Below are 22,868 nucleotides of genomic sequence, written 5' to 3' on the forward strand. Positions count from 1 at the left end.
TTTACATATATACCCGTGGTGGTGGGTATCCAAGGTTCGGCCCGGCCGAACTTTACGTTTTTTTACTTTTTTTTTATTGTTTCAGTTCTATTAACAGAATGAGAAACATTTTTTCATTCGAACTTTAAACGGACAATTTTTTAACCCTTCGTTATAGGGGTTTATTGACAGTTTGCACTTTCAAAATTTTTAATACATTTTACCTTTTACAACCAACATTTAAATTTAAATATTTCCATGATTGTATCGTCGGATACCAAAGGATAGCTATTTCTATTTAATATGTTACCATTTATGTTGAACATAAAATTCAATTATCCGCAAATGTTGTGTCATAATATTGCATGTACTAATTTATTACATTTTAAATAAAATGTCTTTTATTTTCAACTATTCTCTGCCACACATCCACATACGTGCACACACTCATATGCATGCACATACATAAACTACAAAATAAATAGAACAATGGAAAAATAATTTTTGTTTGTTTTTATAAATTTTTCGATTTGGTCAACAATCCCGAAACATTTTGCTCTCTTACAAAAGAATGAATAATAGGTTTGAAAATTGCCATCGATTTTTATTTTAGAATAAAAGAGAAATTAATTAAAAACATATTTTTCATAAGGTCTGTATGAGCAGCTCTTTGTGTGATTTTGTTGTTGGTCTGGTTGTATGTGTGCTCTAATAAATACATATTTTAACAATTTTGCTCATTCATATGACCAAAGGGTAGGTTATGTTCAAAACATTTTTTAACATTTATTAGGCGTATGATTATTTTTTAATTGAGAGATATTTAAGGTCTTTTGTTTGTTTTTAATTTTTTTTCTTTGTGGTTTACATAATATTGGTTAGAATATGGCACTGTCGAATATTTACAATGTATGCAATATTGAATAAATTATACTTAAATATTTTTCAATGAGTTGTTCGGGTGGGGTGTTCTTTTGTTAGACTCAAATAACAGTATGATGATATTTAAGTTTATATATACATACAAGTATGTGGCCACCGTAGCGCAGAGATAAGCATGTGCGCTTATGACCCTGAACGCCAGAGTTCGAATCGTGGCGATAATATCAGAACAAGTAAAAGCGTGCTAAGTTCGGCCGGGCCGAATCTCCACCATACATCGCATTTGTCGAGTTCTTTTCCCGGCATCTCTTCTTAGGCAAAAAAGGATATAAGAAAAGATTTGCTCTGCTGTTAGAGCGATATCAAGATATGGTCCAGTTTGGACCACAATTAAATTTTATGTTGGAGACCTGTGTAAAATGTCAGCCAGTTCGAATAAGAATTGCGCCCTTTAGGGGCTCAAGAAGTAAAATAGAGAGATCGATTTATATGGGAGCTGTATCGGGCTATAGACCGTTTCAGACTATAAAAAACGCATATATTGATGGTCATGAGAGGATCCGTCGTACAAAATTTCAGGCAAATCGGATAATGATTGCGACCTCTAGAGGCTCAAGAAGTCAAAATCCCAGATCGGTTTATATGGCAGCTATATTAGGTTATGAACCGACTTGAGCCTTATTTGACACAGTTGTTGAAAGTAAGAATAAAATACGTCATGCAAAATTTCAGCGAAATCGGATAGGAATTGTGCCCTCTAGAAGCTCAAGAAGTCCCCAGACCTGTTTACATGACAGCTATATCAGGTTATGAACCGATTTGAACCATACTTGGTACAGTTGTTGGATATCATAACAAAACACGTCGTGCAAAATTCCATTCCAATTGGATAAGAGTTGCGCACTCTAGAGGCTCAAGAAGTCAAGACCCAAGATCGGTTTATTTGGCTGCTATATCGGGTTATGGACCGATTTGAACCATACTTGGCACAGTTGTTGCATATCATAACAAAATACTTCGTGGAAAATGTCATTCCAATCGGATTAGAATTGCATACTCTAGATGCTCAAGAAGTCAAGACCCAAGATCGGTTTATATGGCAGCTATATCAAAACATGGACCGATATGGCCCATTTACAATACCAACCGACCTACACTAATAAGAAGTATTTGTGCAATATTTCAAGCGGCTAGCTTTACTCCTTCGGTAGTTAGCGTGCTTTCGACAGACAGACGGACGGGCGGACAGACGGACGGACATGGCTAGATCGACATAAAATGTCGCGACGATCAAGAATATATATACTATATGGGGTCTCAGACGAATATTTCGAGTAGTTACAAACAGAATGACGAAATTGGTATAACCCCCCTCCTATGGTGGAGGGTATGAAAAAAATTTTAGCTGAGAGTCGGTTGACAAATGATATTATTGCAAATTACTGAAAGTCGGACGAATATATATGTGAGAGCTTATTCAAATCTAGTCCGATTTCGTCCAAACTCCTTGGTATATTGATAGCCGTTTAAGAAAGCGTTGTGCAAAATTTTTGAATAATTGGCCAATAAATGCGCTTGCACTCGCCGCAGAAGTGAAAGTCGAGCGATATATAAATTTATGGGAGCTGTATTCAAATCAAAACCGATTTCTATAAAATTCTTCAGTAAAATCAATAGTCATAAGAAAATCCTTCCTGCCAAATTTTGAGAGAATACGTCAACAAATGGCCATATTATTACAATAGTGCTCAAAATCGAACAAATATATATATGGAAGCTATATTTTTAGCTGAACCGATATCAACTAAACTTCCTAGACATTGTGCTAGCTGTCGATAAAAACGATGAGTAAAATTTTGGGAAGAGTGGTAGATAAATGCGCTAGCAGTAGTTCTGAAATGAAAATCGGGCGAAATTTTTACTAGGGAGCTATATATCCAAATCTGAACCGATTTCTATGAAATTCATCAGTAAAATTTATAGTCATAAGAAAATCCTTCCTGCCAAATTTTGGGAGAATTGGTTGACAAATGATTGATGATTGATTATTGCAAAATTAGTCTAAATCGGACAAGCATATATATAGGAGCAATATCCAAATCTGAACCGATTTTTTCGAAATTTAATAGGCTTCGTCTCTTTGCTAAATAAATTGTGTGCGCTAAATTTGAAGATGATTGGATGAAAATTCATACCTGTTCTTTGTTCACAAATTAACATGGACAGACAGACAGAAGGGCATAGGTAAATCGAATCAGAAATTGATTGTGAGTCGATCAGGATACTTATTAATGGATCTCTTCCTTCTAGGTGATACAAAAAAATGCCTCTAGTTATACAATAATATCATATACAACAGTATTGGTGTAGGGTATGGCTTCCATATAAAAACATCTCCCCATAGAGTTGTCGCATTGCTATAAAAAGAAGGTTATAAAATGGAGGCCCCTTATAATTGAGGTTAAAGTTTAATCAGACAGCACTCATTGGCATATGAGAAGTTTGCCCCAGTTCCTTAATGGAATGGTCATGGGCAAATTTCCGGTTTACATACAAACAAGTAAGAACAATTTATTTTGAAACTGTACAACACCAACAATGTGTATATTGTACAATTAAACAAGCAGAGGGTGTCCCGCATGCAAGGATACGAATATGAACAAGATGGAACAGTGCAATAGGTTTGGCAGCGGATGAGCCAAAGAAATGCATATCTTCAGAAGATTTATCATCACAAAAGCCGAGGGTTGCTGGCAGCCCCAGCACTACGTACCGATGCGAAGGCCCAATCCGCTATCCATCTCAAACAACAACCTGGACATTTTCTGTTTAAGAAAGGTTCTATTGCCGAAATCAGGAACTTTGGATCTTTAAGGTGGCTATCAGTTCATTGTTTCAGACAATGAAATCCATTTAATGCATGGGGTCGTTCTATCATACAATGTCATATCGGAACGCATCATGACAGCAAGATTAAATAAAAAATTTCGCAAAATATTTCTCGTACTATACTACACGCCAACCGAACCCGATCACGAAACAAAGGATCAATTCTATTCCTTAATCTATTCAGTGGCACGGTCTATACCAAAAGGAGATAATAATCTTATTATGAAAGATTTCACATTAACAACAATAATCTTGAATGGCGACAGACTGGTTGGTTTTTTTCCTATCCTCATCGGGGCACCAAATTACCCCATAAAAATATTCAAAAATATACTTGGAAATCACCAGATGGAAACACCAGTAATTAAATCGACCACGTACTTATCAACAAACTAATTCTGGGTTCTCTGATAGATGTAAAGATAGATGTAAGAAGTAAAAAGACGTTAAGTTCAGCCGGGCCGAACTTTTGATACCCACCACCTCGGGTATATATGTAAACCACCTTTCATCAAAATCCTGTGAGAAATGCATATCTTATGCCCCATAGCAGCTATATCGAAATATGTTCCGATTTGGGGCAAATACTTATAAGTACAAGTCATTGTTCAATGTTTTATATGGGGACAAATTTACGACCATAGCAATATGGAGCTCAAATGAAAGGTCTTTGGAAGTTTAGCACGAATCTGATATCAATATTCGGGAAAAGTGTCTATGGGCCACCCCACAATACCACCCAAATAGGAAGTATTTGCTGACTATTGCAATATGAGGCTCAAATATGAGGGTTTTTAGAGTAGAACACGAATACGATGTATATGTTCAAGGCCAACTCACTCAGTGGCCGCCCATCCCCCAAAACACTCCGCAAGCCGGTTATATTTGCCGACTATGGAAACATGGGGCTCCAATTAAAGATATTTGGGAGTAGACCACGTATTTGATATAAACATTAGGACCCAACTGTCTAGCGGACGTCCCACCACCATAACAACCCCCAAATAGGACGTATTTGCTCACCAAGATATTTTGGGTCTTAAAGAGAGTGGAACTAAGTATTCACAGTTTTTAGGGCCAATACCCAAACCGGACAAATTTGCAGACTTTTGCAATAAGGAATTTAAATGAGATTAGAAAACTAATTTGATATCCAATTTTGAAGTCAATGGCAATATGGGGTTCAAATAAATGATATATAGATATATGAGAATAGAGCACATTGCTGATATATTTTTCGGGCATAAAGTTTGGGGTACCACCCCACTCCCCAAAACACTCCTAAATCGGGCATATTTACTGACCATGTCAATGTGGGGCTTAAATGAAAGGAATTGGGGGGTAGAGCAAGAATTGATAGCCATTTTCGGGACCAATTTTCTGGGGGTCTACCCCTTTCCTAAAATAACCCACAAACAGCAATATTTTACTGACCATCGCAATTTGGGGATCAAATAAAGGCATTTGGGAGTAGAATACGAATTTGATATCCAAATGTAGGACCATGTATTTATCCCTTTCCCAAAACACCACCAAAGGGAAAAAAATTTCGACCATGCCAATATGTGGCTCAAATGGAAGGTATTTGAGATTAGAAAACGAATTTGGTAACCTATTTTGGGGCCATGTGTTTAGGGGACGCCTCATCCTGTAAACTCCTCTTACGCCAATGGCAATATGGGTTTTAAATATATGGTATTTGAGAGAAGAGCACGACGCTGATATTTCTTTAGGGCCAACTATATGGGGGACCACCTCTCCCTCGAAAACACCACTAAATCATAAATCATGAGAATATCGGGCTGAAATGGGTTGCCCAAAAAGTAATTGCGGATTTTTCATGTAGTCGGCGTTGATAAATTTTTTCAACGGCTTGTGACTCTGTAGTTCCATTCTTTCTTCTGTCAGTTATCAGCTGTTACTTTTAGCTTGCTTTAGAAAAAAAGTGCCCGAAATTTTGTTTACATTTGTTTGTTTGGCGTCAATTTTAATATGGAACCCACAAAGAAGCATTTTTGTCATATTTTACTTTATTATTTCCGTAAAGGAAAAAACGCGGAGCAGGTTGTTAAAAAGTTACGAGATGTGTATGGTGATAAAGCCTTAAAATAAAGACAGTGTCAAAATTGGTTTAGCAAATTCCGTTCTGGAGATTTTTCACTTAAAGATGAGCCACGTTCAGGTCGGCCAAATGAAGTTGATGATGAATAAATCAAAGGATTAATCGAATTGGATCGTCATGTAACTGAGCGTGAGATAGGAGAGAAGTTAAATATACCAAAATCAACCGTTCATTATCACATAAAAAGTCTTGGACTGGTGAAAAAGCTTGATATTTGGGTACCACATGTATTGAAAGAAATTCATTTAACAAACCGAATCAACGCTTGTGATATGCACCTTAAACGCAATGAATTCGATCCGTTTTTAAAACGAATCATAACTGGAGATGAAAAATGGATTGTTTACAACAACGTTAGTCGAAAACGATCATGGTCCAAGCATGGTGAACCAGCTCAAACCACTTCAAAGGCTGATATCTATTTACTTTCTTTAAAAAAAATCCGTAATTACTTTTTGGGCAACCCAATATTTTAAGAATGGAGTACACCTTACTTCCAAACTTAAATTCGCAGACCAATAAAGATCATATGGGATTCAGATAAAGGCACTTTAAACTGTTAGTCAAGCGATATACTATTTTCGTAGCATGGTATTTCACTAAAAGATCTTTAGTTGTCGAAAATTAATATTCCAAGGAAAATTTTGTTCCATATAAAGTAAAAGAAGGCGCAGCGGAGCGGGCCCGGGTCAGCTAGTTACACTATACAAGACACTGACACAACCCGTGTTGTTATATGTTTCTGAGGGATGGGTGCTTGTGAAAACGGATGAGTCAGTGCCTGGAATTTTTGAGAGAAAGAATCTTCGTAGAATATATGGACCAGTTTGCATCAAGAGGCGTCGTATGAACCACGAACTGTATGAGCTTTATGACGACGATAGCATAGTTACACGTAACAAAATATAACAGCTGCGTTAGCTAGGTCATGTTGTCAGAATGGATGAAGGAGCTCCAGCAAAGAAGACTTTTGAAGACTAACACGGTGGTACACTCAAACCGGGACTACTAAAAGCCCGATGGAAAGGTCAAGTGGTGGGAGACACCTCGAAACTTGGTGTCACAGATTATAGAAGGAGCGCAGAGCCACTTAATGCCTTAATGTCGCCCGAACCACTTAATGCCTATAAAATTTACGCATTAGCTCGCTAGCCTCTCAGATTTAACCATGCCATATGTGTTTTTAAATCAAAGAGTTATCTCTATCCCTGACTGACGGAACCCTTGTATTGCCGTCTGAAAGATCATATTACACGGATGCATCAAAGGACAGATTGGGGCTGGGGGTCTGCATTGAAAACCCAAGGACTTAGATCTGTTTTAGACTGCCTGACCAGACTACGAGCTCACTTATGTAAAATCGGTGCGGCAAGTGATAGCATGTGTAGGACATGCGTGGAAAATTATGGGAATTTGGAGCATTTCACATGTCAATGCCCGGCTTTCGCACTCAGGTGGGAACAATACCAGACATGGACCAACTTTGAAAACAATTAAGGATTTTGTAAGTAGCACCGAATTCCTAACATAGATTTTCTTTTTCGATGTTCTTTTTTAGTATTTAGAGCGCACAACAAGCCGATTACTGGCTAAGGTGTATGTCCAAGTAGCATGAGGCGGATTAATATCTGCACCCATCGGTAAGGATGCCCATCACGGTAACGTGACGATTGGCATCGTCGACGGAGAAGTATGGCCCAATGACGCAGCCGGCATGCAAACCGCACCAAACAGTTATTTTTGTGGATGAAGTGTTGATTTACGAAGCACATGTGGATGGGCGTTTACTAATCTAGTCATTCCGTTTGTAACACCTCGAAATATTCGTCTAAGACCCCATAAAGTATGTATATTCTTGTTTGTCTCGACGTTCTGAGTCGATCTAGGCATGTCCGTCCATCTATCGATATCACGATGGAGGTCGAAGGCACTTAATATTGATGTAGGTCATTGGAGATTGCAAATGGGCCATATCGTTTTAGATTTAGATATAACTCCCATATAAACCGATCTCTCTGTTTGACTTCTTGAGCGTTTTCAAGCCGCCATTTTTGTCCGATTTGGATGAAACTTTGCCTGCTGTGTTCTTGGAACACAATAACTGTGCTAAGTACGGTCCAAACCGGTCCATAACCTGATATAGCTCCCATATAAACCGTTCTGCCGATTTGACTTCTTGAGCCCTAATTCTTCCTAATTTCTGTCCGATTTGGCTGAAGTTAAATATGTAGTGTTCTGTTATGACTTCCAACGACTGTGCCAAGTACGGTCCAAATCAGTTTATAACCTCATATAGCTGCCATGTAAACCGGTCTCCCGATCATCCTTGTTCGGTTCCTAGAAGCTTTAATCGTTGCTGGTTTGGCAAAAGTTGGGTATGTACTGGGTTGCCCAAAAAGTAATTGCGGATTTTTTAAAAGAAAGTAAATGCATTTTTAATAAAACTTAGAATGAACTTTAATCAAATATACTTTTTTACACTTTTTTTCTAAAGCAAGCTAAAAGGAACAGCTGATAACTGACAGAAGAAAGAATGCAATTACAGAGTCACAAGCTGTGAAAAAATTTGTCAACGCCGACTATATGAAAAATCCGCAATTACTTTTTGGGCAACCCAATAGAATAAAATTATGCCCTTCAACTAAATTTATTTTGTATACATTTTTAGCGGAACTCATGGTGGTGGGTTACCAAGATTCGCCTGGCCGAACTTAGTACGCTTTTACTTGTATTAAAACATGTATTAAAACATATGTAATTTGCAAAAAAATATGTGCAATTTTTCTAAGAGGCTTTTTTCCAGAGAATTTTTCATGAATATGGAAACTTAATCTAAATCGGAACCGATTTCGATGAAATCGGACGTACAGGTATATGGGAGCTATATCTAAATCTGAGAGAAAGGGTTTTCGTAAAATTTATAGACTAGTTTGCATTGATCGAGAGTATCAGCGATGTATGAACCATGAACTATATGAGCTGTGTGGCGAAGTTAAAATAATTAAATGTTTCGAAATACAACGGTTGCGTTGTCATGTCAGTTTGAGTGAAGAAGCTCCTACAAAGAGTGTTTTGAAGGCAAGCACTATAGTACATGCAAGCCGGGACGCACAAAACTCCGATGGAAAGATCAATTGATGATTGAAAACTCGAATCTTGGTGTCAGAGATTGGAGAAGGAGCACAGAAGAACGACGCGGCTGGTATGTCATTCTTAGTTCGGCTAATGGGACAAATGTCGTAGCCGATTAAAATAAAATAAAGACAGCACTTATTCATATGTGAGAAGTTATCCCCTGTTCCTTAATTGCATGTTCGGGGGCAAATTTGCAAAATATATATTTTTTTTTGCTTCTTAAATTATATAAATAAACGAATGTGATTTAGCTTTAGTATCGCAATTTTAAAATACATTAGTAAAGGAGTATGATTTAGCTTCAGTTTCCCAATCATTATTCCCAATTTGAATATAATACAAAAATAAATGCCAGTATGACTTTCCACAATGCAAATTTTACAAATCGGGTAAGTCCATGATAAACTAAACCAAATATTTAACTCCAACGAAAAGGAGGGTGCGCTTTTTGAATTTGCAATAAAAAATTAAAACAAATTAAAAACAATCTAATGTTGTCACTGCAATAAATGTAAAGTACACAGATTCCATGAATAGCTGTAAAATAGAAGTGAGGGAGAAAAAACAAAACGAAGGTCTAAACAAAATGTAAGCTATAATTGCAAACGAATCCAAATTAATCCCAGAAATATTGCAAGAAGCACGATTAGAAATATAAAGCGAAAATGGGGAAACTTCGTTATGAAAAATGCATTTAAGAAAAAATAGGGTGGGAAATAAAATTTCATATAGAGGTAAACAATTTAAACGAAAACTAAACTATGATTAATCCATTGCCCTTCAAACATATTGGCAATACGTAATCAAATAAAAATACTTTAAGATCGGGCAGGCAGAACTTTCAATACCTACTCTCAAAAAAGTGACCTAATGGTTGAATTAAATAAACGACTTTTGATCAAAGTTGAACTTCAAATACTGCAAAAGACATTTTTATTCGTTTTTAGTTAATGCAGATATAAAATATTATACATTAACTAAACTTCGGTTCAACGTTTGTTAACGTTGGAACTAAATAATTATTTATTCAGTGCATATGATGAATAATTATGATACGTATTTTTGAATGAACCCAAAACAATTGATAGAAAAAAAAATTGCGAAATTTCTACTGTGTATTAATACATCTGTGCAAACTTTTGACAAAATCTATGCTTCTATTTCGTTTAGTTTTAAATAATTCACATGAAATAGATAATTTAATTGTAGATGTACTCTCATATTAAACCTTTGATTTTTTTCTAATATTACACTTTGGTACTATAAATTTCCCGTCCGACACGGGATAACTTTAAGCACCACACAGGCTGAAAGTTTGAACTTCGACTTATGTGGTGTCCATCGTTATCACGGGAAACTTAGCTTAAAGCTACCGTTCGCTTTTATGCACAGTAACAGCAAAAGCGGCCGGGGCAGTGTGCTCTAAAAACTATAAAGTAACCTCTTAAAAGAAAATTTTAAGTTAGGAATTTCGTGCTATTTACAAAATCCTTAATTGTTATCAATTCCACTCCCCTCAGTTGGTTCATGTCTGGTATTGTGTCTCCACTTCTGTTAGACGCGCAAGCCGGGCAACGACAAAGGAAATGATCCAACCGATTTTACATAAGTGAGCTCGTAGTCCTATATGTACCGTTATGATACCAATAGCTATACTGAGCTCCTTCTTGCTTCCTTTCAGTTACAGCCTCGTCTTTTTACGATCTGGACCCCCCCATAGGATTTTCGCCGTCCTACCGACCGTTTCGCTGCTCCACAGGGAATAGTAACAAGTAAAAAGGCATTAGGGCTTTGGATACCCACCGCCTCAGGTATATATGTAAACCACATTTCGTCACAATTCGATGCAAAATTCATAATTTAAGCCCCCATAGCAGCTATATCGGATATTGAGAGGTCTAAAAACACAAGTCATGTTAAATTTTGTGAAACAAAATATTGGTCTTTTTGGTAGCCATATCCAAATATAGACCGAACTGAACCATATACGACACGCAACACGAAAAGCCTTACATAAGTCATTGTTACAAATTTCAGCGAAATCGTATTTTATATGTGCTTTTTATGGGGACAAGACTTTAAATCGAGAGATCGGTCTATATGGCAGATATATCCAAAACAGAACCGATCTCCAAAAAGATATCGAGGGGCCTAATCAAACTTACTGTCCCGAATTTTGGCGACATCAGATTGTAAATGCGCTTTTTATGGGCCCAAAACCTTAAATCGAGAGATCGGTCTATATAAGCTATATCCGAATCTGAACCGATTAGGGCCAAATTGCAAAAAACATGACAACGCAACTCTCTGTCCCAAATTTTGGCAAAATCGGTCAATAAATGCGTCTTTTATGGGCCCAAGACCTTAAATCGAGAGATCGGTCTATATGACAGCAGTATCTAAACCTGGACCGATCTGGGTCAAATTGAATTTATGGGTCTAAGACCCTAAATCGGCAGATCGGTCTATATGGGGGCTATATCAAGATATAGTCCGATATAGCCCATCTTCGAACTTAACCCGCTTATGGACAAACAAGTAAAAAGGCGTTAAGTTCGGCCGGGTCGAACTTTGGATACCCACCACCTCGGGTATATATATAAACCACCTTTCGTCAAATCCGGGGAAAAATGCATACCTTATGACCCCTAGCAGCTATATAGAAATATGTTCCGATTTGGACCAATAAGTACAAGTCATTGTTCAACTGTGTAAAGCAAAATTTTGCTCTTTTTAGTAGCTATATCTAAAAATAAACCGCTCTGAACCATTAACGAAACAGACGTCGAAAAGCCTAACATAGGTCACTGTGTCAAATTTCAGTGAAATCGGATTATAAAAGCGCCTTTTATTGGGCCAAGGCTTTTCATCGAGATATCGGTCTACATGGCAGCTATATCCAAATCTGGACCGATTTCGACCAAGTTGCAGATACATGTCGAAGAGCCTAACACAACTCACTATCCCAAATTTCGGCGAAATCGGACAATAAATGCGCCTTTTATGGTCCCAAAACCTTAAATCCAGAGATCGGTCTATATTGCAGCTATATCCAAATCTGGACCGATCTGAGCCAAATTGAAAAATAATATCGAAAGATTTATCACGACTTACTGTCCCAAATATCGGCGACATCTGACTATAAATGCGATTTTTATGGGCTCAAAACCTTAAATCAAAAGATCGGTCTATATTGTAGCTATATCCAAATCTTTACCGATCTGAGCCAAATTGACAAATAATATCGAAAGTTTTATCACAACTCACTGTCCCAAATTTCGCCGACATCGGACAATAATTGCGATTTTTATGGGCTCAAAACCTTAAATCGAGAGATCGGTCTATATGGCAGCTATATCCAAATCTGAGCCGATATGAGCCAAATTGACAAAGGATGTCGAAGGGCCTAAGACAACTCACTGTCCCAAATTTCAGCAAAACCGGATAATAAATGTGGCTTTTATGGGTCTAAGACCCTAAATCGGAGGATCGGTCTACATGGCAGCTATATCCAAAACTGGACCGATCTGGGCCAAATTGGCGAAGGATGTCAAAGGGCCTAAGACAACTCACTGTCCTAAATTTCAGCTAAATCGGATAATAAATGTGGCTTTTATGGGTCTAAGACCCTAAATCGGAGGATCGGTCTATATGGCAGCTATATCCAAAACTGGACCGATCTGGGCCAAATTGGCGAAGGATATCGAAGGACCTAAGACAACTCACTGCCCCAAATTTCAGCAAAATCGGATAATAAATGTGGCTTTTATGGGCCTAAGACCCTAAATCGGAGGATCGGTCTATATGGCAGCTATATCCAAATCTAAACCGATCTGAGCCAAATTGACGGAGGATGTTGGGGGGCCTAACACAACTCACTGTCCCAAATTTCAGCAAAATCGGATAATAAATGTGGCTTTTATGGATCTGAGACCTTAAATCGGCGGATCGGTCTATACGGGGGCTATATCTAGATATAGTCCATCTTCGAACTTAACCTGCTTATGGACAAAAAAAGAATCTGTGCAAAGTTTCAGCTCAATATCTCTATTTTTAAAGACTGTAGCATGATTTCAACAGACAGACAGACGGACGGATATGGCTAGATAGTCTCAGATTTTTTATCTGATCAAGAATAGGTATACTTTATGGGGTCGGAAATGGATTTTTCGATGTGTTACAAACGGAATAACAAAACGAATATACCGTCATCCTTCGGTGATGGGTATAACAACTATAATGGTGCTAAGTTCAGCCGGGCCGAATTTTGGGAACCCACCACGATGGATTCTGTTAAAAATTCATACAAACTAAATTTAGTTTAGGGGGAAAATTTTATTCTATTTACATACTAAACTTCTGTCAAACCAGCAAATATTGAAGTTTTTGTTGGAAGTCAACAGAACACTATGTGCAAAATTTTAACTAAATCGGATAAAAATTGCGGCTTCCAGGGGCTCAAAAATTCAAATCGGAGGATCGGTTTATATGGGAGCTGTATCCAAATTTAAACCGATATGACTCATTTGCTATCCCCAATGTCCTACATCAAAAGTAAGGATCTGTGCAAAATTTCAAGCTTCTAGCTTTGCGCGTTCGAACGCTATCGGGATTTCGACAGAAGGACTGACGAACATTGCTAGATCGACTAGGAATGTCGAGACCATCAATAACATATATACTTTATAGGGTCCTAGATCAATATTTGGAGGTGTTACAAACGGATTGACTAGATTAGTGTTAGGTACGAAAACGGAACCCCCTAACGTTGACGACCCACACAAACGAAAATAGGGTTCCTATGATTTGCGGATCTGCTCCTGAAATGTCCGCACCCTTTATAGAGAAGGTGCAGTATACGGGCTGTCACCACACTATAGCTGCCATAACACGAGGCATGAATTGGGCTGAGGATTTGAGGTTAGTCGGGGACTGAAACACCTTGTCTCAAGTTTTACTCCGGTGGGTGAGGGGCAAGCTACAATCCGCATAAAAGCCAAATTCTTCAACATCATCCTTATTTGTGCCCATGCCCGGACGGAAGATAACAACGAGTAGACCAAGGATATTTTCTTCGAGTACCTAGAGAGAAAATGTGACCATGATATTAAAATCGTTCTGGGATATTTTAATGCGAACATTGGAAAGGAAGACATCTGTAACGTACCATTATCCACTACTGTAGCGGCCTTTAAGAATTTCCCACAAAACTCACTGAAAAGGACGATAGGAGCCATTAATAGGGCTAGCAAGCAGTCGTTGGGGGGGGTTCGTGTCCTTTTCATTGAGAATTGACTTCAGGTACATCATAATAAAATATTATATAGACTCCTAGTTTATTTAATAAAACGTAATATTTCAACAAATTGGCCAAATTTAAATACTTCAATTGCCCCCTAATTCTACAAATAAATAACAAACAGGATATCCTATAAAAATAGACCTTAAACAGGTTCTCTAGGTGATGTGAGAAACCTTTGCCTCAAAACCCTCCCTACCATTGGTTCTAGTGGCATTATATTTTACATAGAACCCCAAAACTAAAGGCTGTAGAAATAAACTACACTATCACTTTTCCATTGCCCTTATGAAACGAAACACCCATGAACAAAAAATCTACTCAAGTAGCATTTTCACTTCAATATTTCAAAGAGATTTGTTCGAAAAAATATAGTTAATATTTATCGCGAAATACATTTCATTCTAGTTCAAAAAATTATTTTATATATTAACATTTTTAAACATTATTTTCTATAAAAAAATCTATCTAACTTATTCTTTGCATTCGTTTAATTAATTAAGCATTAACGAAATTTTATTTATCTGGGAAATCGAGGGATACATAGTAAAATTTCTTAGAAAAATATATAGTTCACATTTTTAGCACACATTGATTAATGAAAAAAAAAATTCTATTTCCCAAATAGATAACTTGGCTTTTTTAAATTGCAAAAATTTTTTTTAATATTTCAGACTTAAAAAAAAATTTGCTAGCAAAAATCAACTTGTTAAAAACACAACGTTTAAATTTTGTTGGCATATTCAGTTTTCAATCGATCTCACAAAGCCAAAAATTGATTTTTACTAGACACTTTATCATTCGAATTCTCAATATGATTATTATGATCACTTCATTAAGGCAAAAGCAGAAACACAAACTTAAATAATGAAACAAACACTCACCGAATTACTTTTTGTCCATCGATGCAAGAATAGGGCCCTTTTCTGCGTGATGTGTGATGAGACTAGTAGAGGAAATTATTGGGTTTTGCCTTAGCGATGTAAATGAGAATTGATTGCTAAACTTACGTTCTAGGCCTTATAAAACTAAAGTGCAAAAAAAAATTAATTTTAAAAAAAAATTTTTATAGATAATATTTCACCCTTTTGGGATGACAAATACTTAACTAAATGATGGTTTGAAAAGATGACGATCTCGGCAATGATGATAATAATGAGCCCTAGCATGACCATAGGTTGCTATGCGGCAAAGTATGTTGCTGAGTTGTTGGGTACAGTGGCGGGGAGAACGCAACTCAATAATTAGCAATGTGTTTTGTTAGACTGGCGGTTTGTTCATTGTGTTGTTGTTAAGCAATAATTTTGGGGATCAATGGTGTGCCATGTGGTTGTTGTTTTTTTGTTTCCTCTTTTCGATCTCAACCTGTTGGAGCAATGCTGCGTTGATTCAATCAAACCAAGCAGTCATACATATTGATTTGATGTTATAATAAACTATTGAATCCACGCTCTCTGCTTTCCAATAAAGGGTAACTTATTGGGTGATAGATATTTTTTCCATGTAAAAATTCAAATTTCAGATTTTTTCTTTCTCCGCAAGCGAATGATGGTGGGATTCTATGAAGAAAAGAAATTTCTAGGGGTCTCGAGAAAATTACGTCTTCATTTCGGGCAGTTTTAGGAAATTCATTCGGGCATAGCCCTAAAACGTCAACCAGGCGTGAGTAGGGGAAAGACGCTGTAATTACGTCCCCCGTCTTCTCAAGCCTGTGAGATGGATGAACGGGACGTATTTGTCTATGAATTTGATTCCCTGAGAAAAATAATTTCTTGTAAAATTCTCACTTTATATCTTCGGGTAAAAACTTACTTTGCCTTTATAAAATATTTTATCCACGTTGTCGTCAGACAGAATACAAACTAATTTTTGCTTGCAATGTTTGCAAAAACTTGTGGATGAAAACGATTTCGTAGAGTTTAATATCACTTATTTTTTCTCCTATCACCTGGATTTTTATAGAAGCTGATGTTATCTCGGCAGAAGTTGAAACAAAAAGGAAGTTCTGATTTGTTTTGTGGAGAATGAAATGTTTGAGTCAGGCTGATTGGGTTATCAATTAATCGTAAAATAAACTGTTATATCTCACTATGGTTATCTCATGTTGAGACCAAATGCAAACCAGTGCTCTTTTTTTGGTACTAACTGAACATAAACAAAGGCGTTAGTATTTAAATGTATAAAATTATTTAAAATCATTTTCCAAATGTATGTGAAGGCAGATTTGGTGAGAAAGAACAGATTTTGTTCACTGAAAAAAAAATACCCAGGTACCAAGTTATTAAAAAAAAATTCTTGAGGTGTTGAGAACGAAAAAAAATTTGAAAATGTCTCTAAAGGTAAAAACGACCATTACAAAACCGGATAATTCTGTGCCGGTGGTACGTAGAATTAGCTGGAAAAAGGGAGTGATTTCTGTATCCCTAAGGACGAATATCCTTTGCATGGTATGTGCCATCTAGTTTTCCTTGTAAGTCTTCCAAAATGTAATAGCTATTACCAATTTTTTCTCGCACTCTGGCCTTTATAAACATGGGCGACAATTTCGCGTTAAACTTTCGTTCAGCCGAGCTCTGGGCGAAGTTTCGACGGAATACCTCCTGGCCAACTTGAAAAGACTGTTGCTTCGATCTTAGGTTGTATTGATTAGAATTACGATCATGGGCTTCCTTCATAAATTTCCTCATGTCCAGGTGTTTTAATTGTAAAATATCATCTCTAGATAATTGAAAGCTTGGTTCGTCCAAAAGCTGTAAACTTCTAAGTAGCTGATATGAAGATGCATGGGTTATCATATCTATTCCATACAAAGCGTGATAAGGAGACGTGTGAATGGTCTCATGATAAGCGTTTCTCAAGGCGCAGCTAATGGCGCTAATGGTCTCGTCCCATCTTTGATGATCTTTCTTAATGTAGGCCCTGATACCTGCGATTAACGAGCGATTAACTCTCTCTGACGCATTACTTTGAGGGGAATATAGTGCCGTATAGATATGTTTAACCCCGTATGAGGTCAAGAAAGCATTAAAATCATGGGCACGGAACTGGGTTCCATTATCACTAACGATGCTTTCAGGGACGCCGTATATATGAAAAATTTGGGTCTCTAGAAAATCTATTATACTCTTCGATCTAAATGTCCTCAATTTGCACAACCAATGGAATTTACTGAAGTGGTCCAGCACAATGAATAAGCCAACATAGCCAGATTTACTTCTGGGATATGGACCCAAAAAATCTATATAAAGCCTTTGGAATGGCCGACACGATACGATTTGGTTTCCCATTGGTGGTTTCATAGTAAAGTTAGGGGCCTTCGTCGTTTTGCAAACCTCGCAATTCTTGACGTAATTCCTCACATCTTTGACCATTCCTGGCCAAAAAAAACTTCTACGCAATAGGTGAAGCGTCTTCGTCATACCTCCGTGTGCACAAATAGGCGAATCATGGGCCCTAGACAAAACTTCGGTACGCAGTCTAAACGGAATCCATAACTTCCAACACCTGTTCTCCTGTTCCTCCTCTCCAGAATAGTGATCTGTTCTAATGTAAATGTAGTTATCTACCAATTTTATATCGGGGTACTTTGACGGTTCACCTAAAATCTTGTTCTTGAGGTCACGATAATCGGAATCATTGAAATGCGGCGAGGTAAGATCTATTTCCGGTGCTGAGAGATCTAAGGACGAAATTCCATTTTCTGGGATGCGTGACAAAGCATCGGGAACAATATTGTCCCTTCCCTTTCGGTGGCTAATGGAAAAATTGTAGGATTGAAGCTTGAAAACCCACCTAGCGAGTCGGCCGCTGAGATCAGGTTGTTTGAGAAGCCATAACAAGCTAGAGTGGTCAGTTATAACCTCAAACTCCTGCATCTCGATATAGCAGCGGAATTTGTGTATAGCCTCGATTGCAGCAAGACATTCTCGCTCTGTGACGCTGTAATTACGTTGGGCGGTATTAAGTTTCCGGCTCATGTAGGCAATTGGCCTCTCGTTGCCCTCATCGTCCAATTGCACGAGAACCGCACCAATTCCGTAATTACTGGCATCACAGTGCACGAAGAATTTCTTACTGAAATCTGGGTTAGCCAAAATTGGAGCTGTAGTCAACAATTTCTTAACCTTGTCGAAGGCCTCCTGAGCCTCTGGGGTCCAGTAAAACTTCTTCTTCGTAGAAACTAAATCTGAGATTGGAGCAACTATAGTGGAAAAATTATCAACAAAGCGACGGTACCAACCTGCTAAGCCCAAAAATCCTCTAACCTGCTTTACATTCTTGGGGACAGGCCAATTCAAGATCGCTGTCACTTTTTCAGGGTCTGTACCTATGCCTCCATTGCCAATAACATAGCCAAGGTATTTCACCTGCACTACACAAAATTTACTTTTTGCTACATTAATTGTTAGGTTAGCTTTCCTAAATTGTGATGCGATTCGCATTAATACTTCCAGGTGACTAGAAAAATCTTCCGACACAATAACTAAATCATCTAAGTATCCAAATACACAATGTTTCAAGTCGGGTGGAATGAGTTGGTCCATCAACCTACACATAGTTTGGGGAGCCGTGCATAAACCAAAAGGCATCACCACAAACTGATAAAGAGGACGTCCGGGGATGGTAAAGGCAGTATAGGCTTTCGATTCTTCCTCTAAGGCAATTTGCCAATACGCGTCTTTTAAATCTAATTTGGAAATCAAATGAGCTTTGGGAAGTCGGGCAAAAATTCCATCTATGTTTGGAAGGGGGTAGGCATCCTTTTGGGTTACCGAATTCAACCTCCTCGCATCCAAACATAGACGAACTTTTCCAGGCTTAAGAACCAACCTCATGGGCGAGCTCCATGGCGAGTTAGACTTCTCAATAACGCCTAGATCTAACATTCGGTCTATCTCTTTATAAATGATCTTCTCCACTGCCGGCGATACGGGGTAGAATCGTTGTTTGATAGGACTCGCGTCTCCAATATGTATCCTATGAGTAATCAGATTTGTCCTACCAAGACCTTGTTTCTGAAAATTTGGAAACATGGATATGACCATGTCTAGTTTTGATCGTTGATCAGAAGATAAAGGGTAAAAATGTTCATCAGATTCTAATTCTATTTCACTCTGACTGTCTTTAACTAAATTTTTATCAAAGGGAACTTCGAGTTTGACTGGGCCCTCAAAAAGATCTATGGAGCTTATTATGTTTGGGACTAAATTAAAAGCTTTCCAGAAGTCTATGCCGAGTATAATACGAGATGATATGGCGGGAATAATGAACAGTTTAATTGTCTTAGTTTGACCTTTAAAAGAAATATCAACTTGAATCCAACCTTTAATTTCGATATTTTTTCCATCAGCGGTTTTGACAAATGATTTGCATTTTACAAAATTGTCATATCTATGAAAAGGATGGTTAGCTAAATATGCTCCTACGCAACTTATATTGGCTCCGGTGTCTAAGAGACCGTATTCATTGAATTCCAGGAATGAAACCTGAGCATAAAATCGTTTATCTATTGGGTCGGATATTATAGCTGAAATTAAAAGTTTTCTTGCAATTTTCTTTAGCCTAAAATATTTTCTGTAACGTAAAGTTGAACGTTTTGGTTTTCGCACACTAGCAACTATTTTATCAGACTTATTAAAAATTTCGTTTCTTCTTTGCATATAAATTTCATACCTTTTATGATAGGGTAATTTTGGAAAAATATGTCTTAAATTAATATCAGGTCTATATTCAAAACTGCAAAAGGAACTTGATTTGTTCGAACTATCTGGTTGACATTGCAAAATGTCCTTTGAATCAGCAATCTGCAAAGGAAAATCAAAATCTTTTGGATCTGAGGTATTCTTTATTGACGTAGAGTCACATAACTGGGACCCTTTACTATCATCAGCATTTTGATCTACTAAGTATTTTTCTTCATAGAATTTCCCTGACGAAAATTTTTGTGAAATTTTGGCCTGGCATTTGCGCATGTGGGACAATTTGGCTTGTATGTATCTTTAGCACCACAGCCATAGCAAAACACTTTCCTCTCACTCAAACAATTTTCCCAAAAATGATCATTTTCATCGCAATTCCAACATCGGGATTCCTGTGGAAAACTTTGAATTGCATTTACGGACTCAATATTCTCCTCACATGATTCGGTGGAAAAATCGGAAATTTCTGCTATCTGTCTTTTTACTGGGTACGCATTTACTATTCTATTAGACAATTGCTTCCTGACATAATCGTCATTCAAAAAATTTTCTCTCATATGAACTAACTTTCTAAGGTGTGCTAGAGAATTTATCGGAATATAGAGAAGTTCTTGTCTAATTTCCGGACGTAAATTTCTGGTAAGAGTTTCGACTAGTTCAAGCTCTGAGATCGGAGTTGGTAAGCGATCGTGAATCGAAGTCACTGCTTCAAAGAAAGAATCAAAGGATTCTCCTAACCTTTGTTTTCTATTTCTAATCTCTTCACGTATCTCAAACGAAGTCTTAAAATCACGGTACTGAAATTTAATGGAATCACAAAATTCTTCCCATACTATCTGATCGACGTTTTTCCGGTATCTCCAGTACCATTCCCGTGCTTTACCGGACAACAAAATATTCAAATTTCTACAAATCAATGCAAAATCCCCGTTAAAATTATCCTCAGTCAGAGTCGTGACTCGATATAAAAATTCATCCACTGTTAATCCAGCTGGAGAACCATCAAACTTTAATTGCCAATTTTGAATAATTGTAGTTATTTTATCAGGTTGGAGTGGTATGCTCGAAACGGAAAATCGATTTGGGGAATTAGGAAATTGGTTATCTATTCTTGGTTGGGGTTGCGGTTGTTGCCGTACCTCAGGCGAGTTACGTCTGTTTGCATTTAAGCTGGAAGATGCATTGTTACTGACAAAATCCTGATTACAACGATTAGGTCCTGTCGTATTATTATTTGGTAAGATATTCAATCTAGTAATCATAGTAGATAGGCTCGTTTCTATCATCCTCTGAATTTCTCTATAGTCAACTGAAGGAGCCACATTCGGGGGTGGAATCGAACGATTATTTTCTTGAAAACTATCCGTTACCCTCTCATTTCTACTAGGGGTCATACCCTCTGCTCCTCGTGAATCTTCACTAAAATCTAGTAAATTACTTTGTCCTTGAAAAAGGTTCTTTGCAGCGTGCCTAGTGTTATACTGTTTCGCCATGGCTCCACGACCTTTCCCTTTAGGTGCTGTCTTAGTCCGTGGTTTTGAACCTATAGCTATCAATCTAAGATCAGATAATTGACATGGTATCCTACACGTAGGACATTCGGCCGTCGTCGACAAATGACCTTCAATACAATTTCGGTGAAATGAATGCCAACATTGACTTAATGATAAACATTCCTGACCTTCTGTCATTGCCCCATTGCAGCAATGGCAAATCAAAGTTCCGTCCGGGACTGTCGCGTGGGCATTAGTAGCCTGATTAGTATTAGAATTTTCACCATTGGCATTATCCCTAGGAATCGGAGGTGTCCTATCTAGAGACATTATTATTCTTGTAAGAGTACAAAATCACAAATCAAAGAAAAATAATTTGGTATCACAATACCGGAAAATTCCAGATATTGTTAAAGAGACTTCTTATGAAGAAAAAACAATAAATTCGTCGGTGTTTCATTTCAAAGGTTTTGGTAAAATGATTAAAAGGTGCTATTTTTAAGGATATAGGAATACAAATTGGTCTATGGATGTACAGTACAATTCTCTCTTATTATACTTCAGATCAAACCAGTTGAAATATCTATTTCCCATTTCAGACATTTCCTAAATAATTGACGGATATGAATTCGCAGCCTGCAAAATCATATATTCCTGACGATTAATTAGCACTGATACCTAAGATCTCCAAATATAATAAAAATAGCCGTAAAGCACAAAAACAAAATGTCGTCAAATTCCTGAGTATGATTATAACCAAAAAGAATATAAATCATTTAACCAAGCGGTTAGTTCACTCGATTGAACTTTACTCAAGAGACTAAATTCCAGAAAGGCCATAAAATTTTTTTTTTTTTTTTTTTTTTTTTTTTTTTTTAAGCAAATTTATTGAAATAGGTATCATGCTTAAAGTAATACTACAACTAGTCTCTAATTACAAAGTGACTAACTAGTAGTTTTGATGCAGACGTACTAAAAAATAATTGGGTAATTAGATTAACCTAATACAAAATATTTGAATTAAGATAATTTATTTCTATTACGTAATATGCTATCTATCTTCTATCCTGTGAAGCGTGTTAACAAATCATGGGGTTTGAATCGTTGCAGTCTTCTGAATTGATTCGAATAATCGAGCAGCTTTAGGGCCTCAGGGTTAGTATGTTGCTGGAGCCGCATTGCATGTTTCTGAGCATGGTTAGAGATTTCCTCTTTTACAGTTTTCATTTTAAGATCTCGATGTAAGTCACTATTTCGGACAAACCATGGTGCATTGACAGCTGATCTCATTGCTTTATTTTGGAACCTTTGTATTTTTTCTATATTACTGTTTGAAGCACATCCCCAAAGTTGTATGCCATATTGCCACA

This window comes from Stomoxys calcitrans, chromosome 3 (genome assembly GCF_963082655.1).
Source record: "Stomoxys calcitrans chromosome 3, idStoCalc2.1, whole genome shotgun sequence".
In the NCBI taxonomy this organism is placed as follows: Eukaryota; Metazoa; Arthropoda; class Insecta; order Diptera; family Muscidae; genus Stomoxys; species Stomoxys calcitrans.